Raw genomic sequence first — 18907 nt, forward strand, 5'->3', positions numbered from 1 at the left:
GCTGGTGGGAATGCAGTTTGGTGCAGCCACTGTGGAAAACAGTATGGAGATTCCTCAAAAGATTAGGAATAGACTTACCGTATGACCCAGGAATCCCACTCCTGGGCATATATCCAGAAGGAACCCTACTTCAGGATGACACCTGCACCCCAATGTTCATAGCAGCACTATTTACAATAGCCAAGACATGGAAACAGCCTAAATGTCCATCAACAGATGACTGGATAAAGAAGAAGTGGTATATTTATACAATGGAATACTATTCAGCCATAAAAACCAACAACATAACGCCATTTGCAGCAACATGGATGCTCCTGGAGAATGTCATTCTAAGTGAAGTAAGCCAGAAAGAGAAAGAAAAATACCATATGAGATTGCTCATATGTGGAATCTAAAACAAAAACAACAACAACAACAAAAGCATAAGTACAAAACAGAAATAGACTCATAGACATAGAATACAAACTTGTGGTTGCCAAGGGGGCAGAGGGTGGGAAGGGATAGACGGGATTTCAAAATTGTAGAACAGATAAACAAGATTATACTGTATAGCGCAGGGAAATATACACAAAATCTTATGGAAGCTCACAGAGAAAAAAATGTCTCAATGAATATATATATGTTCATGTATAACTGAAAAATTGTGCTCTACACTGGAATTTGACACAACATTGTAAAATGATTAAAAATCAATAAAAAATGTTTAAAAAAAAGCCATGATAATGAAAATTCTACACACAAAAATCTAAAAAAAAGATGTCTTTAAAGAATTAGAAAAAAGAAAAAGGAATAGAATAATAAAAAGCATAAGTTAATAAGTTATAAAATAGAAAAATGAAACTGATCAATTTTTTTAACTATGAAAGGAGCACAAATATGCAAAATAAATGTCAAAGAGGAATAACTATCAAAACAAAGAAAAATTTAAAAACAGAGATTGACTTGCTCAAAATTAGTCAAAAAAATTTGTTAACATAGGTCAGAGGTCAGAAACCTTTTTCAATGTAGGTCCAGATAGTAAACATTTTCAGCTATGTGAGTCAAAACTGTCTCAACAATTCAACTCTGCCATTTTAGTGTGAAAACAGCCATAGACAAAGCCCAAATGAATGAGCATGGCCATATTTTGCCCTGGGTTATAATGTGCTGATGCTCTCTTAGATGATATGGAAAATTTCCGAAGAAAACATAATTGATCAAAAAATGAATGCTGTAAAGAAAGGGAGTTTAATTAAATAAATTTCACATTAAAGATATAGAGCATATTATTTCATCTACCCTTACAACAATGAACCAAATCTAAATGGTGTTACAGATAAATTCTATCAAAATGTGAAAAGCCGTATCATCATGGTACTCTGCCAGGTACTTTTAACTGTCTGCATCATATATGAAGAAATACGATTAAATATTATTTTAATAAAATAAGATGAACATTGGTTTAGTGATTCAAATATTGAAATATTAACAAAAGAACCCCAAAATACATTAAAATTATACATTATAATTAAATGGTATTTAATCCAAAACTGCAAGAATAACTCAATAACATGATTCACCACTAAATATATCTGAAAAGTCATGTGGTTATCTTTAGTATCCTGAATAGTGAGTCAACAAATTTAACAACCATTCCTGGTTTTGTCACACCTATCATCTATATAGTTACTTATCATCTATTTATGTATCTATCTGTCATCCAACATATTATGTTGCTATCTTACTTGCAACACTAACGTCATTCCTGCTAAAGTCAAAAATAAGAGAAAAAATGCTCTCTCTATTCATTACCATTTAAAAATAGTAATGATACGTCAGCCAATGCAATTAGAAAACAAAAAGAGCCATAAGAAACAGAAGAGAAGAAATAACGATCTATTTACAAATAATATACCTAGAATATGAAGAAAATTAATGCTAAAGCTGAAACAGAGAAAAAAGAATTTAACAATCTAACAAGGTATAAAATTGGCCCCAAAATAGCCTTTAATATATACTTAAAATAATAATTTAAAAGGCATAATTGAAGAAAAAAATCTATTCACATTAGCAACAAAAAAGATAAAGCATTTAGAAATAAACGGCAAAAAGAATGAAAACATCTATGAGGAAAACACCTCAAAATTATGGAAGTTATTGATATAGGTTTGCATAAATTAAAGACATCTTCTCTAGTATATGACCACCACTTGGTGGGGATAGTTGAACAAGTAAGAATATGATCTTCTCATTACAGAGAAAAAACTTGGATTTTATTGGGAGATGGAGCAGCATTAGGCAATGCTAACTAGAATCTGTGATTTTATAGGTGGTGACTGAGATGGGGTGAAATTAATCATGAGAAATAAACCATTTAAATAGTCATGATAAGAGGACTAGGGAAGTGTCATCATTATGAACACTGAAGTTCCTCAGAATGATGTCAGAAATATGAATGAAGAGAAATACAGTGAACCAAGTGTGCAAACCATCAGTGCATGAAGGGGAGTATCTCAGACCAAGGAAATCTCTAGATGAGTGTGACATTAAGAAGGTGGCACGCATTGCAATTTGTAATCAGATTAGTTGCTCTTTCCTCAGTGTTTCCAAACTACTTTAATTATGGCTTTATTAAAACATATATTTTAATTACCATTACCTACGTTTGCTCTTGAATTCTTGTCTACGGCAGTATGCTGAAATTTGTAGGCACTGATTTTTTTTATAGGTTGATATTCTCTGAAGAGTGAAATTATGTATTTAATCTAAGAGAATAATTTCCATAAGGATAGGAAGGGAGTCTTGTATACAATTTAAAAATGCAAATAAGAGAATGAAGATTTGAATGTTATATACTTACCTTTCTATGTAAAAAATAAAGGAGAGTCGTTTGTTTGGCTTTATTTTTTAAAGAAGTATTGTGATTTTAGGCTGCAGGAATATATGGGCCATCAAATCACAGCATGATTTGTCTTTAAGTTATGAATCTCAAACTTTAATAGGAACTTTGACATCATAATGTTCTTCATTAAAAGAACAATAAAAACTGCATGATGAAAAAAATTAATAAATGGACAAGTACACTTTACAAAAGAAAATCAAGAGGACTCCGGATATTTAGCATGTTGCTGTCTAAAAGAAGACATCATGATACCAAATCATTCAGAATAAACAGATAGAGATTATAAAATGTTTAAACCTGAAGAACAACTCTTCAGGTCGTGTATTTGAGAATAATCTTCCCTAGGAAAGAATGAGCTTCTCTTAACCTGACTGATGTAAGTGAAGACTTTAAGTTCCACCTCTTTAGGAACAATATAGAATGTTCCCCTCTTGAGGAATACAATGGTATTAGATGGTTTCTAAGACTCCTTATAAGCCTTATAGTTAATAATTCTGCATAATATTTGATAGAGTAAATAGTGTGTTAATAACTTACTTGATTAATAACTCATTTTCATATACCAACCCTTATTTAGAGTAGAATTTAAGTATAATTGCATGAGTATATTTTATCTCAGTGGATAAGCAATAATTCCATTAATTTTTTAGATAACATGAAAAGAAAAAATGTACTTTCAGTTCACTACTACAAAAGTAATTTCAGATAATCCTATAAAACTAAAAAAATAAAGCATTATGCCTTGATGTCAAGGCTGGAAGTAAATTTTTGGTGTTTAAAAAATGAATTTCTTTGTCCTCTTAATTTATGAGAGAAATAAGTTGGTCTTACTTTAGAAGCTAACATTTATAAATAGTGAATTTGAATTTACATGAAGTTAATAGGACTTTTATAAGTAATAACTCTTAAAATAGGATAGAGGGAGAGGAAAATATTACTTGCAGTACATATTTTAAAATCCATAAAATTATATGATACTACAAGCAGGATAATAATTATGTAATAACCAGCCATCAAATTCAAGGTCACAATTTCCTGGGAGGGATGAATATTTATTAATATTCATATTTCTATTGTAGTTTCTGAAGTACATTATATATAGTAAATTCACTGCTAAAAAATAGTTTCAGCAAAAATATAGAATATAAAATCTGTCCTGAATGATTTAGGAGATCATCTACATTTAGACAGACATATAGGATACATCTTTAAACAAACCATTAGCATAGTTACTTCTAAGCATTATTCTACATGTTCTATATACTTTGGAAGAACTTCCAGATGAAGCATCAATTTATATTTTCTGAAAATAAAAGGTATGTATAAATTATTTTACAAATAATTTTAAAACAACAAATAAAGTTACTTACATTGATGTTTTTCAAGTGTTTGGTACATTGTAGTATTTCTTTCCAAAATTAATTCATATTTATTTATGCATCATAGTAGAATGAGGAAATCTAAGATCACTCTCAAGAAAAAAAGTTGAAACTTGAGATGGAATAGCCTTGATCTTTAAAAATGAAAAATGAAGCATATGGATTAGCTATTTATACTGAAAGCAGTTTTACAATGAAAATACTACGTGTACAAGCTGCAGTTTGATCAGTCCTAAGCAACTTGTGGATTGAGTGAAAGTTTGTAAGCTGTAAATCAGTACCATCTTTTTTTTTTAATAAAGTAACTAGAATTATATAGTTAGGCTTCATCAAAGTTTTGTTATGGTTTTGCTGTTCGTTTTATTTTAAATTATTTCTGAGATAGGCTGTTTGATACAACATAAGAGATTTTTTGTGTCATGTTTTTCATAGTGGTATTTGTTAATCTTATGTAAAGAATATTACAATGGTAAAGTTGACATCCACACATTTTAGAAATGATTCTTTTAACTAATAATGAAGCACAGCAGAAATGATGTGGGAACTGATCTCACAAATGAGTGAAAATTACTTTTGTATTATTGTGCATACAGAAGATATTTTTTATACAAATTGTGCTCCCTGCCATTTTAATTCAAGATTTAGAGTATATATGTTATTACAACTTTTAAATTAGACTCTGTGTTTTCAAAGAGTATCTATATAAAAATGTATGAGCTTTTTTTTTGATGCAAAGGGAAGGGAAAATCAATTAATGTTAATTATTATTTCAACTTAAATTTTGTTAAACTTAAATGTTAAATTTTGTGTACACCAAAATGTTTAGCTAAGATTGATTTCTTTCATATATTCTGAATATAACCAATGAGTGGTTATTTCTGTTTTCTAAATGTTATTTCTGTTATATATAAAGCAGGGGCTATATCTATTTATAAATCTATTCTAAGTATCTTATAGAATCTTATGTAGCTGTAAGATATGTAAGTATCTTAGAGTATTATATATAATACATATATTTCTATGAGATACTGAAAATAGATATATAATTTTATAGAATAGCAGAAGGTGAATGGGAATCAGTCAGTTGTTTATTTTTTAAATTTCACTCTATTTACTGCTTTAAAATGAACAAAAACATGTAAACAAACCAATCAGCCAAAGAAAAAAATGAACATAACCAAATATCACAAAGAATCTACTTTAAAAATCAAAGGGCTATCCATCGTTTTCTTTTACAGTATTATATTTTAAGCTGTTATTTTGAAAGACTATGTTGTGACCTTACTGCAATTCAAAACCTTTTCTTCTCATTTAAGATTATTTCTGTACATATATAGAAAATAATTTAGCTGAGAATGCTCGTTGGACTTGGTCTTAATGTGTATTTTTTTCTGAGCATTTCTAGTGTATTGCCTAAAAAAGATATAAGGTGATATAACTGATGGCATACACTTTAAATTTTAAATAGAAGAACACACTATCATAGTAATAAAAGAAAGACTATATCAGAGAGTCATATCAGCAAAAAGGTAGCATAGGAATTTCTATTGGCTACTCCCCCTGCAGACACATCAATTCAATCAACTATCTGTGGACAAAATTACCTTCACAAGAGCCAAGGATTCCAGCCCCCATTTCACCCAGACACCTGCTGGCTCCAGCGGCTTCAGGCAGCTCCCATGACACCAGACTCCAAATGAACTCTCAGAAACCCAAGTCTCCATTACCCCTACCCAAGACCAGGTAGCCCAGGCCTGAGAGACACCCTCCTGATGGGAAAAGGGAAAAGGGCAGTAAAGTGAGGGACTCACTTTACTGTGAACCCCAGAGTCAGCCTGCCTCAGCATCAGACCAGTTCTCACAGTTCCAGGTGGCTCCCTATGGGCTTTTTCTGCCAAGCCAAGGTCCCCCTCCCGACTCAGCCCAGTGTCTACCAGCTCCAGTGGCCCGAGCAGTTGCCCCAGCTGGCTCTAGTAGCTTCAAACCACATCCTTGGAACCAAGTTCCTAGTAGGCTTCCATGAACCCAGAACCTGGCTCACCCCTGTGCTTGCCTAGTGCAGCTGCTCCAGGCTCTGTGCTGGATCCCAGGAACCAAAAACCCTGTCTCTCCCTGGTGCCCATGGACTCCAGCAGTCCCAGCGACCTCCGCAGAACCAGGCTGTCAGCCGAGGGAGGCTGAAGAGGGATTCCAGGAGGTGGGCTGCCCAGTTGGAAGAAGGTGCAAGGAGCCGATATAATGTGCGAGGAGCCGACACAGAGCAAACAGCACTTTATTACAGTACAAGTGGGTGGTGAGCGCAGGTGTGCGCACTTGTCCTTTTATGATGCCAGCACATACATATTGTTCATAATGCTGACTCATGCTATTGACTCTTGCGTATTGTTCATAATGCTAACTCCTGCTACTAGCACATGCGTACACTTATTTTTTACCTCATACACATGCAAGTTATTGTGACCTTTGACCTGGGTCCCAGGGCCTACTCACTTAAGACTGCTGACTTTCCACCCCCTAAGTCATGGGGACCCTGGCCCATAGAGCGGAAACCTGTGCCCAAAGACCACAGCAACAATATAGAGAACAACATCCTGTCACTAAGCAGGTAGCTACAATGGCCAGGACAGTTAGGCCCCATCTCCAGGAGGAGGTTTGGATGACCACCATTCCTTAAGAAGGTCTCAGTTACATGATCTATGTGATTTAGCTCTTGATCTATTTGTTATAGTGCCTCAGCTACTTCCTTCTGGTGGTCTGGTATATAGATACAGCATTCGATATGTAACAGAGCACACGTGCCGCCTTGGCTTGCAGTGAGAACATCTAATGCCATCCTGTTTTGTAAGACCACCTTTCACATTTGGGTGGTTTCATCTAATAATTCCTCTATGACTTTTCTAGTGACTTCAATGCAGCTGATATGTGCTGAACTAAAGCTTCTACCTGCAACTCTACAATGATGGTCCTGGCACCAGGCAGGAACAGGGCCATGGGATAAAACCACCAAGCTGCACACTTTTCACGGTGCCACTGGGTGTGCTGCGGGTCCCAGTTTGCAGGGCGCTCTGTTAAAGTGGGCCGGATATGCCCAGGCAAGTACGCTTTACCCCAAGTACAGCGCCCTGTCCATTTACCCAGGAGATATGACCATCCATGGGTGCCACATAACCATAGATATCCTGGCGGCAGGAAATTGGTGGATTTTGTGCCAATCAAACACTGTCTATCCCACCAAGTGGAGGCATTTACATTGCGAGTGATGTTAGCACATAGCCCTTTGGCGAACCACCCCACTGTGTGGTTTGGGGCCTCGCTCAATACAGAAGGGGCTTAGACGTGTCAACTTTACATGAACAAGTACTGCCACAGAGCAGGTTCCCCTGCCCTCCAAGTACTACTTCTTGCTTCCCCGTCAGGGACTCAGTGGCTATCAAAGATGCATACGTTGCTGACAATTGTTTCTCAATTAAAGAATAAAGATATTCGGCCTCTTGCCACAGCTGAGACCAGAACCCTATGGGCACCTTCCGTTGCCCATGCTTTTGCCATAATCCCCAACCATATCCATCATCGTCCACACGGACTGTTAGCCAGAAAGGGAGGCCAGGATCTATAGTGTGCAGTGCCTGCGCTTGGGCCACTGCCCTCTTAGTTTCTACAAATGCACGTTTGGCTTCATCTGTCCAATCCCAGACTTCTCCTTTCTTAATCAATTTATAAAGGGGTTTAGCTATTCAGGTCAGATGAGGGATAAACACCCGCCAGTATCCAAGAAGACCCAAGTAAGTGTGTAACTGTTTAACTGTCTCGGGGCAGGAATATGCCTGAATCTTGTCTATCACCGCCTCAGGTAACACTTTTGTCCTCGTTCACGGCACACCCCCAGCCCACCAGGGCTTCTCTCAGTGCTGTGGCACTAGATTCCAAGTCTGAAAGAGAATCAGAGGTTAGCATTATGTCATCTATATAATGGAGCAATTGGACAGTGTCTGGTTTGCTCCATATGGCCAGGTCCTGGGCCACCAGGCCATGACACAGTGTGGGGCTGTGCAAATATCCCTGTGGTAACACAACAAACGTCCATTGTCTACCTTTCCAGGTAAATGCAAACTGTTCCTGGCTCTCAGGGGCTATGTCTATAGAGAAGAATGCATTGGCCAGGTCAACCACGTAGTGGCAAGTACCCAGTTCATGGGACAGCCAGTCCATCAAGTCTGTTATATTTGGCACAGCTGCATGCATGTGGGGTGACTTTGTTTAGTTCTTGATAGTCCACTGTCATCCTCCAAGAACCATATGGCTTCCACACTGGCTACACTGGAGGGTTATATGGGCGATGCATTGGCCAAATAATACCAGCTTCCTCAAGTTTCAAAATAGTCTGTCCTATCTCCTTGTGGCCTCCGGGCAACTGATTGCCTGACATTCACCACTGGAGTGGCCTGTGGCAGAATCAGAGGTGCATAATGGGGATGCCCATGTGTAACTGTTTTCACCACGTGAACTCTCAGGCGAAATTCCCCTTGGGTCGTCTGTATTTGCAATCCTTGTAAAATGGCCATTCCCAGGATATACTCAGCTATTGGGGATATATGTACTTTATATGCAGCAGGGGTCAAGCAGCCAATACCCAAAGTCAAAATCACTTGTTTAACTCACATTTGCTTGCTTCCATATTCCTCTATATCAAACCATGGTCCCCAAAAGTGATCTAGATTTCCATACAATAATGTAATTCCAGCTCCTATATCTACTAATGCATATATCCGCTATTCGTTTGTGGGGGACCAGTGGATAGTCAATTCAACACATGGCCTCTGATCACCTGGTTTCCCCATGTGGCCTCCAGTTGTGTGGGTTCCCCATGTCTCGGATGCCTTGGCATTCCCCCTAGTCTGGAAGGAAATCAGTTAAGGGCCACCTCTCGGCTTGTAGAGAGGTCAGCAACAGGGTATATTGTTGCTCAGGCCATAATTTTTTCCACAGGTCCATCAGAATCTCCAAAGGTTGGCCGTCCAATTTTGCACAGTCCAAGCCAGCAGCCAGTAAGTTGCACCATATTTGTCGGCGACTTACCTTCTGGGGCCCTCCCAAAATTGAGGCATTCCTCTTTCTTTGCCCTCACGTGGACTTTCCTTTCTGAGTCACTGCATGGGAGGAGGTCGTGGACTTACCTTGAGTCTTGGCAGCACACACCCCCTTTCGGCACACCTCCACATCTCCTAGACAAGCCAGAGCCTCAGTTACCTCATGTACATGGCAGTCTACATACGGCGCTGGTAGTGCTGCCATGGTCCCAATGTACCCGCTGGGCCATTAGCCAAAATCAAGTCCTTCATCTGAGCTGTAAGAACTTTGTCATCTGAGCTGCTGAACTTCAAAGCAAACATCATTTGGCGTATTTCCATTTCTGAGGCGACTTGTCCTAGATCCAAATACGTGGTCCACTTACTCACGTGTTCAGGTAAATCCCCTGTATTATCCCATACAGTGCGCTCAGCAGCTATCAACCAGTTTATCAACGTATGGTTGCCAGCATTAGCATTAGACTGGGGAATGTTTTGCAGCCATTGCCACAATAAAGGGACGGTTGTTACACTGGCCAGCTGGCCTGTCTCCTTCGGAGATAGCTCAGTCTGGTCAGTCCCATCATCCCAAAGGCGTAGTAGACTCACCCATGTGCTGTTTACACCGCTTTGCCAGGTCCCACAGTTCCATCAATGTATAAGACGTGTAGGTGGTTTGTCGAGTCGCTTGCCATGATCCCGCAGGAGCTCCCCCCAGGGCCATGGGTTCCTCCAGTTCCACCAGCTGCCGCACCACGGGTCGTAGATGCAGTGGAATGGGGGGGGGGGCTGTGCTGGGTTTACCGCTCTTGAAGAGGCAGTGGAACTGGAGCCATGCAGGCATCTTTCTGCCACACAGAGTCTCTGCTCAAGTTCTTCTTCCTTGCACTGTAAACTGCTCCACTTGTATCTGTAATTCTATTTTCTCGGCTGGCATGGCATAAGACCGATAAAAACATCCAGGCTCCCGGCCACCTCCCGGTGGGCCTGTGGAACGTTGTTTTCCCACAGCTCCAGAGTTTTCCAGACGTCATCTGGCTGGGGCACCACTGTATCCCAATCTTCGGGTGGGGCCCATGCCAGCAAGTAAGCCACTATCGAGTACCATAAAGAGGTGGGGGCCGCGCTGTTTCCATCCAAGCTTCCCCAACAGTGGAAGAGGGAACAGAAGGCGGATTCACTTCATCCTGCTGACTGCACCAAGTGTCAGCCAAGGGAGGCTGAAGAGGGACTCGAGGAGGTGAGCTGCCCAACTGGAATAAGGTGAGAGAAGCCGACATAATGCGCGAGGAGCCGACGTGGAGCAAAACAGCACTTTATTGCAGTACAAGTGGGTGGCGCGCACAGGTGTATGCACTTGTCCTTTTATAATGCCCACACAAGAATATTGTTCATAATGCTGACTCATGCTGTTGGCGCATGCGTATTGTTCATAATGCTAACTCCTGCTACTAGCACATGAGTATATTTATTTCTTACCTCATACTCATGCAAGTTACTGTGATCTTTGACCTGGGTTCCAGGGCCTATTCACTTAAGACTGCTGACACAGGCCTTTGACAAACTTGTGTTAACCCAGGTTCCAGGCTCAACTTCAGGCTCAGGGAAACCAAGCTCCAGTGGCACCAGACAGCTCCCATGGCTGGAAGTGGCTTTATTAGTTCCAGCCACTCAGAACCTTCTGACTCACCTGGGTGCTGTCCAATCCCAGGAGTGCCATATAGCTCAGTAGCCACCAGTGGCCCCTATAGCTCGGATAAGCTTCCTCTGCTTCAGGCTCCTTAGAAGTTCATTCTAGCACCAGCCAGCCCCTAAGGCTCCAGGTGGCTCCCAAGACACCACCCCAGAATCAGCCATCTCCCAAGGAACTCATGAACCTGTGTTCCTGACTCTCAATACTGGCTGGTTCCTGTTGGCCCAGATGGCTCCAAGCAAGTTTCAGCTATCTCAGGCTTCCAGTACATCCCAACACCTATTGGTCCCTGCAGCCCTGGATTACTCCTCAGGCCCCCAATCAATGCCTTTGAATGCAGGCTTTTAGGGGCACCTCTGAACCCAGGTCATAGCTGGGCCCAGCACCAGGGCTCACTACCACTGTCCCAGACTTTTGACCCACCTCAGCATTAGGGTACCCAAGGACTCCAACAGCAAGCCCACCTGCGGACACAATCAGACTGCCCACCCAGAATCTCTAGAGAGGCTGACTGGTGAAGGGCTTTTTCTGCTGAAGTCAGTCTGTGAAGACTAGAAGAGGTACCATAGTCCTCATATGTGTAGACACCAAAGAAAGGTACAGTATTATATTTAACCAAGGAAAAATTACACCACCAAAGAAAACTAATAAAATCTCAATGACTAACCCTAAATAAATGGAGATCTATGGACTGCTTGACAAAGAATTAAAAATAATTCTCTGAAAAAAATTCAATGGAATATAAGAAATCACACATAGACAACTAAATGAAACTAGGGAAAACATGAATAAACAAAATGAAGTAAAAACAAAGAAAAAGAAACAATTTTGAAAAATCAAGCAGAAATCCTAGAGATGAATACTATAATGACAGAATTGAAGAAATCAGTAGAGAACCTCAACAGCGCACTCAAAGAAAACAAAAATAGTGAACTCAAAGATGGGCCATTTGAAATCATATAGTCAGAGGATGAAAAAAAAAAAAAAAGAGTGAAGAGAGCCTACTAGAATCATGGGATACCATTAAAAGAATCTATTCATTACTGGAGTGCTAAAAGAAGGGAGAGAGAAAGGAGCAGTAGTTTATTTAAAGAAATATTGACTGAGAATTTCCAAAATCTGGAGACAGATTTTGATATCCAAATTCATGAAACTAATAGGTCACCCCAGATGTTCAAGCCAAAACAATCTCCTTCAACACACATGATAAAGCTGTCTAAAAAAAAAAAATTTTTTTTTAAAGCACCAAGAGAAAACAAGTATCTTCACATATAAGGAAACACTATCAGGTTATAAGTGGATTTCTCAGCTGTAACTTTGCAAGCCAGGAGACATTGGGGTGATATTAATCAAAGTGCTGAAAAAACAAATTTTCAAAAACCAAAAATCAAAAGTTGAGGGAGTTTATCATCATGAGACTTACTTTTCAAGAAACACTGAAAGGAGTTCTTCAAGCTGAAATGAAAGTATACATATGAAAATTAAAAATACACTCGTAAAGGTAAGTATATGGTTAAATTCAGAATATTCTAATACTCTAATATGATGCTGTGTTAATCACTTAACTCTAGTTTCACAGAGAAGGATCAGAAGAGACTACTATGAGAAATTATCCAATCCACCAATGTGAATAACCTAGAAGTAATGGGTAAATTCCTAGAAACATACAACCTACCAAGACTGAATCAGGAAGAAATAGAAAATCTGAACAGACCAATTGCTGGTAAGAATATTGAAATCAGTAATCAAAAATATTCCAACAAAAACAAAATCCCAGGACCAGATGGTTTCACTGGTAAATTCTACCAAATATTTAATGAAGAATTAGTACCAAACTTTCTCAATCTCTTCCAAAAATAGAGGTGGAGGAAATTCTCCCAAACTCATTCTAGGAGGCCAGCATTACTTTGATACCAATAGCAGGTAAGGACACTAGCAGAAAACTACAGGCCAATATCCATGATGAATACAGATGTAAAAATTCTCTTCAAAATACCAGCAAACTGAATTCAACAGTACATTAAAGAAATCATATACCTTAACCAAGTAGGATTTATCCCTGTGATACACAGATGGTTCAACACATGCAAATCAATAAATGTGCTACACTACATTAAAACAGACAAAACTCATAGAATCTCAACAGCTGCAGAAAAATCATTTGACAAAATTCAACATTTTTTTCATAATAAAAAGCCTTCAACAAATTGGGTATAGAAGAAACCTATCTCAACATAATAAAAGATATATATGACAAACCCCTGGCACACATCATACTCAATGGTGAATGGTTGAAATTTTCTGCTAAAATAATGAGCAAAACAAGGGCACCCACTCTCACCACTCCTTTTCAACATAGTACTGGAAGTTCTAGCAAAAACAACTAGGTAACAAAAATAAATTAAAGGTACCCAAATTGAAAAGAAAAAAGTAATCTGTCACTGTTTGCAGATTTGATCATACATGTAGAAAATTCTAAAGACTACACCAGAAAACTTGGGACTAACTAACTAATTCAGTAAAATTGCAGGGTACAAAATCAACATACAAAACTTAGTCTCACTTCTATACACTAAAAACAAGCTATATGAAAAAGAAATTTTAAAAAGCCTCAATCTACAATAGCATAATGGGTGGGGGAGCTGTTATAGCTCAAGTGGTGGAGTGCATGCTTAGGATGTATGAGGTCCTGGGTTCAATCCCCAGTACCTCCTCTAAAAATAAAATAAATCTAATTACCTCACCATTTCCCAGACAAAATAAAATAATTAAATAATACAATAAATAAATAAAAATATTTACAATAGCATAATAAAAATAAAATACTTAGGAATATATTTAGTCAAGAAGGTGACAGATCTGAAAATTATAGGACATTGATGAAAGAAATAAAAAAGACACAAATAAATAGAAAGATAGTCTATGTTCATGGATTAGAAGAGTTAATGTTGTTAATGTGTTCATACTACTCAAAGACATCTATGGATTCAATGCAATCCCTATCAAAATTGTAATGATTTTGTGTAGACATGGAAAGAATAATCCTAAAATTTGTATGGAACCAGAAAAGACCCCAAATAGCAAAGCATTTTCAGAAAGAAAAAGCTGGAGTCAATGATACCTAAGTAAAGCTAAAAAATCCCAGAAAGACTATGTTAAACTTAAAAGAAAACCTAGTCTAATGTATTTTAATATTCTTTAATGGAATACTGTTTTTGGTGTATATGTGTGCCTATGTATCATATAACAGTAACTTTAAATAGCTGCAATTCTTCCTTCCACTTTTGTGTAAAAGCACATAATAAAGAAGATTATGAAAAGCTATAATTTATTATGTGATTTTAGTAGGCAATATTATAAGGGCTTTACATATATCTATTTATTATTACAATCCTATTATTGGATACTATTATTATTCACATTTTATAGACGAGGAAACTGAGGCACACAAAGAATACATAACTTTCTTGTCACATAACTAGTCAGTGGCAGGGACAATACTTAAGGCTAGGCATTGTGGCTCCAAATCATAAACTCTTAACCCCTGGAGTAGTGTTTCTTTTCTCATTACTATTTATGGTAATACAGTGATCTGTTTTATTTTTTAATTTAAAGCATTTTTCTTTCTTATATTTTCCAAAACTGAAGTAGAATCTGCAACAATTGAATATTAAAAATTTAGTGCATTACATTAAAGAACAAAATTCACCTCAAATAACTAATATATAATGTTATTAGTATCACCCTGATACTAAGAAGAAAGAAATTTGATTTCACAATATCACAGTATTTTGCAAAGTTCCTTTTTATTTTAATAAAAAGTGAAAGAACTCAAAGTCTTATGGTATTTATCATATTATATTTTAAATATCTGTCAAGATATATTAGAGATAATAATAAAATGCATTCTGAGGGTTTGTTTGTCAAGAATATATTAACAGAATTCTACATATAAATTATTGCAGTGGTAGACTTAAAGCAGATATGAGTTATTTAGAATTATAAATTAAAGATATAACACAGAGGGTGAAGCATAAATAGACAGTGAGTTAAATAAGAGCAGGAAACACACTGAATGTTATGACAAATTAAAAAAACTCTGAATGTTATGACAAAGAAGAAGGAGGAAGAAAGTAGCAAATACATGATATGATTTACAAAAGCAAAATAAATTTTAAAATTAGGTTATCAGGAACTTGATAATCAAAAAATTACAGATCTTCAGAGTTGTATAAGTTGTTAGAGAAAATTGAGCTTATTTATATTTTGAATTATATAATTCCCAGAGATCTATGGCATCCAGAATTTTCACAGCATTTTTCTCAAGTGGTGATTTCAAAAAAGCTTTTACCAGCTGTATTTATGAGAAACTTAGTGTATTTCAATGCAGCCTATTTCATCTTTGTTATTTCTTACTTACAGACATTTTCCCTTAAATTGATACCTAAATTGCTTTCTTTAGTGATCCTATTTTCACCCTAGGGATAAAAAGTATCCAGGGCAAATGCTTCTTTTAAATGACAGTCTTACACTGTCATAAGATATGTAGTCAAGAACAACATTGGGTGCATTATAAATGATGTCTCCAAATATCTTTGCCAGCTAACATAAAAGAACATGAAGGAAAAAATAATAATTTCAACACGAAGCTGCACAATTAGCATAACTTAAAGATAGATAATGCCAAATTGCAAAATAGCATTGAAAAAAGCAAAATATCATCAAACTGCTGTGTGTAGCATCTTGGGCTGCCATCCCACCTCAGCCCAGCTGCATGGCTTTGTGAAAAGCAAATGCAGACAGAAAATTTGCAGGGAAGACAGAAGAGAGAGACTAGTGAAGGGTCATGAGCATGATTTTGAATAGCCACCAAGATGAAATCCACTTTAAACCAAAACCACTGGGAAAGTGTCTAGATAGATTAAGCCAGGGTCTACAGGGAAAGGATTGAATGTATCAGTTACTTGATTAAGCACAATTTAAAGCTACACATGCTATTTAAAAAAGCCAGTCAAATTTTAAAGGATTGCCCAATTTAAAGATCAGTTCTTACAACACACAGATTCTGTGGGAGAAAAAAAAAAAGGCAAAAAAGGAAGGGAAAAGCATAACCTTTAGCAACTGGTGAGAAGAAAAGTGGGAATCTTAAGGATCTGGAAAAGCAAATGTAAACCATCAATTTGAAATTTTCACAAAACCTCCCACATCCCCATAGAAAACTTTTTTTTTTTTTTAATGTGTTACAGTAACTGGACTTTGCTATCCTAACAGAAGAGGGCACCATTAAACTAATAATTTTATGACACACTTCATTATCATAAAAATAAATAAGAGGAAATTAAAGTTCTTACACAGCTATAGCAGAAAACCTAAAAACAAAATTGCCAACATATCAAGTGAAGAAAACGTCATTAAAAACAGTTATGATTCAAAAGAAAAAGTAAGTCAACATTCCCAAACAGAGGTAAATATACTCATAAAGCCACTGAGTATATACAAAAAAATATTTTAACCCAAAAACTAAACACAAAAAAGGACAAAAAATGGGCTAATGAAGAGAACTTACTGAAATCAGAAAGCTGTGGAAAAAAAGAACAAAATATCAGAGATGAAGAATAAATTTTAAAAGTTCCCAAAAGGATTAGACTCATCAAAATTTAATAAAGGACATTGAAGAAAGTAAGAGAAGTAAACAAAAGAAGGAATATTACAGAAAGAAAAAATTGAGTAGAAATGGAAAGAATTAGCAAGAATCAAACATGTTTAAATCATCAGAGTGCCTAAAGATAAAAATTAAATAATGTTAAAAAACAAAACAAACTACAATCCAAAGCTTTCCAGAAACAGAAGGAAAAAAAGCAAAAACAAATATGGAAAAACTTACAAAGAAAGGTCAACTTCAAGTCATATCCTAATACAAGTATTAGATTTCAAACAAAAAAAAAATTATCAAGGCTTCAACGAGGAAAAAAAGATCAAACAACTTTAAAAAGTGAAAGTAGCAGACTCTCATCAGACTTTGCAAAACCGGAAAGCAAAAGAAAGTTAACAATGGAGCACATTAAAAATAAATAAATGAAAAAAGCTGTGAACCACAGATGTTATATCTAATCTACCTTTTAAATACCAAGGCTTTAGAAAAAAATTGTTTTCAGCAAACAGGAACTCAGAGAATTCTTCACCTTCAGCCCTTCTTAGGGAATCTACCACAGTGAATATAATTCAAATGTATAACTGGTGAGAATTTTAAAACATATATAAGGGATGCCAGTGGAAATAGAAAATGGAAAAGCTCATTTATATATAGGCAAAAGGTCTATATTAAGGGATGTAACAATAAACGGATAAACTAAGTTGTTAAATGTCTGAGGTCATTGAAAAACATAAGCAAAATGTAAGAACTAGAAAAAATACAAACCCTCCTGAACAAAAAACAAGTACCAAGCAAATAGACTAATTAAGGGAAAAAAACAATATACATCTTTTAGAGAAATAAATGTAGCAAATAAAAAAATACAAAATTATAATAAATATTACTACAGGGTTAGAAAAATCTTATCATTCATAACAATAAGAGAGAATGAACTTCACTTACAGTTCAAAGAAGATTTTCAAAATGGCTCCCAAAGAAGACCTAACTATACACGAGACACATCTAAATCTAAAGATCCTACTAGAAGACAAATAGGAATCTGAGTGTTACAACCTTAAACATGAAAAAAACACTTTTGAATGCTTAAAGTCACAAGTCCCAATAAAGATATAAAATGTATCAATATGTAAGCATAAAAATAGCACATAAATCAACTTAATGATGCACATACAATGAGCAATGTGATAGATAAATATATCAGGTAGAAACATGATAATAATAGTAAGTTTTAATATATCATGCTCAGTGTAAGATAGATCAAGTGGACAAAAAATAGGTAAGGGAAGAAGGCCTGAACAACATAATAGGGTAAAATTTATGGATGTATATTGAATACAACACCCTACACATTATTCTCAAGTGCCTTTAACACATTCACAAAAATAAATCATATACTAGATTAATTATATAAATGAGTCACTTTAATAAAATAGAATATAACAATTATACTCTCTGGTTATAATGCATTAAAATTAAAAAATACTTCAAAAACAAAACAGGAAGGCCACTTCTGTTTTTAGCTCTAGCATGTGAAGAGCTTGAAGGGCATTACTCCTGTTCTTACACTAAGAAAAAAGCCAAGTAAACCGAAAATCAATGATTTTTATTAGACTTACTGGAGAGGTGAGGTAATAGAAATCTGAAGATACAGGAAAATATACAGAATCACACCTTGAAATCTGAAGAAACAGGCAAATACAGAGTCAAAACCAAGATCTGATTACATGGGACAGAGTGCTTTAGAGCTATATACTGGTAAATGCACTTAAATAATAATTTTGACAAATTACAGGAGGCTTAGTAAGGATTAGTGAGACAGTGAGAAAATCTAGGGACTGCACTTTTACAAGTGCCCCTATCTCGCAACTTTCATTGATCTTTGCCTCCAAAAGCCTCATAAAGTTCTCTTGGGGAAGAGCCAAGAAAGACCCCCTTTGACTCTGGCAGCAGGAAGGGGTAAAGTAATCATTTTGGAATATATTCAGAATATTCTCTACAATTAGGGCCTACTCACCAGGGGAAAAGACTTAAAAAGAAATAACAGTAAAAATAAATAGATGAGACCTAATTAAACTTAAAAGTTTTTGTATAGCAAAGGAAACAATCAACAAAAGGCAAAAACAACCTATAAAATGGGAGAAAATGTTTGCAAATGATGCCACAGACAAGAGTTTTACATCCAAACTACGCAAACAGCTCATACAATTCAATATCAAAACAAACAAACAAACAACC

The sequence above is a fragment of the Camelus bactrianus genome, chromosome 2 (genome assembly GCF_048773025.1).
Source record: "Camelus bactrianus isolate YW-2024 breed Bactrian camel chromosome 2, ASM4877302v1, whole genome shotgun sequence".
NCBI classification, from domain to species: Eukaryota; Metazoa; Chordata; class Mammalia; order Artiodactyla; family Camelidae; genus Camelus; species Camelus bactrianus.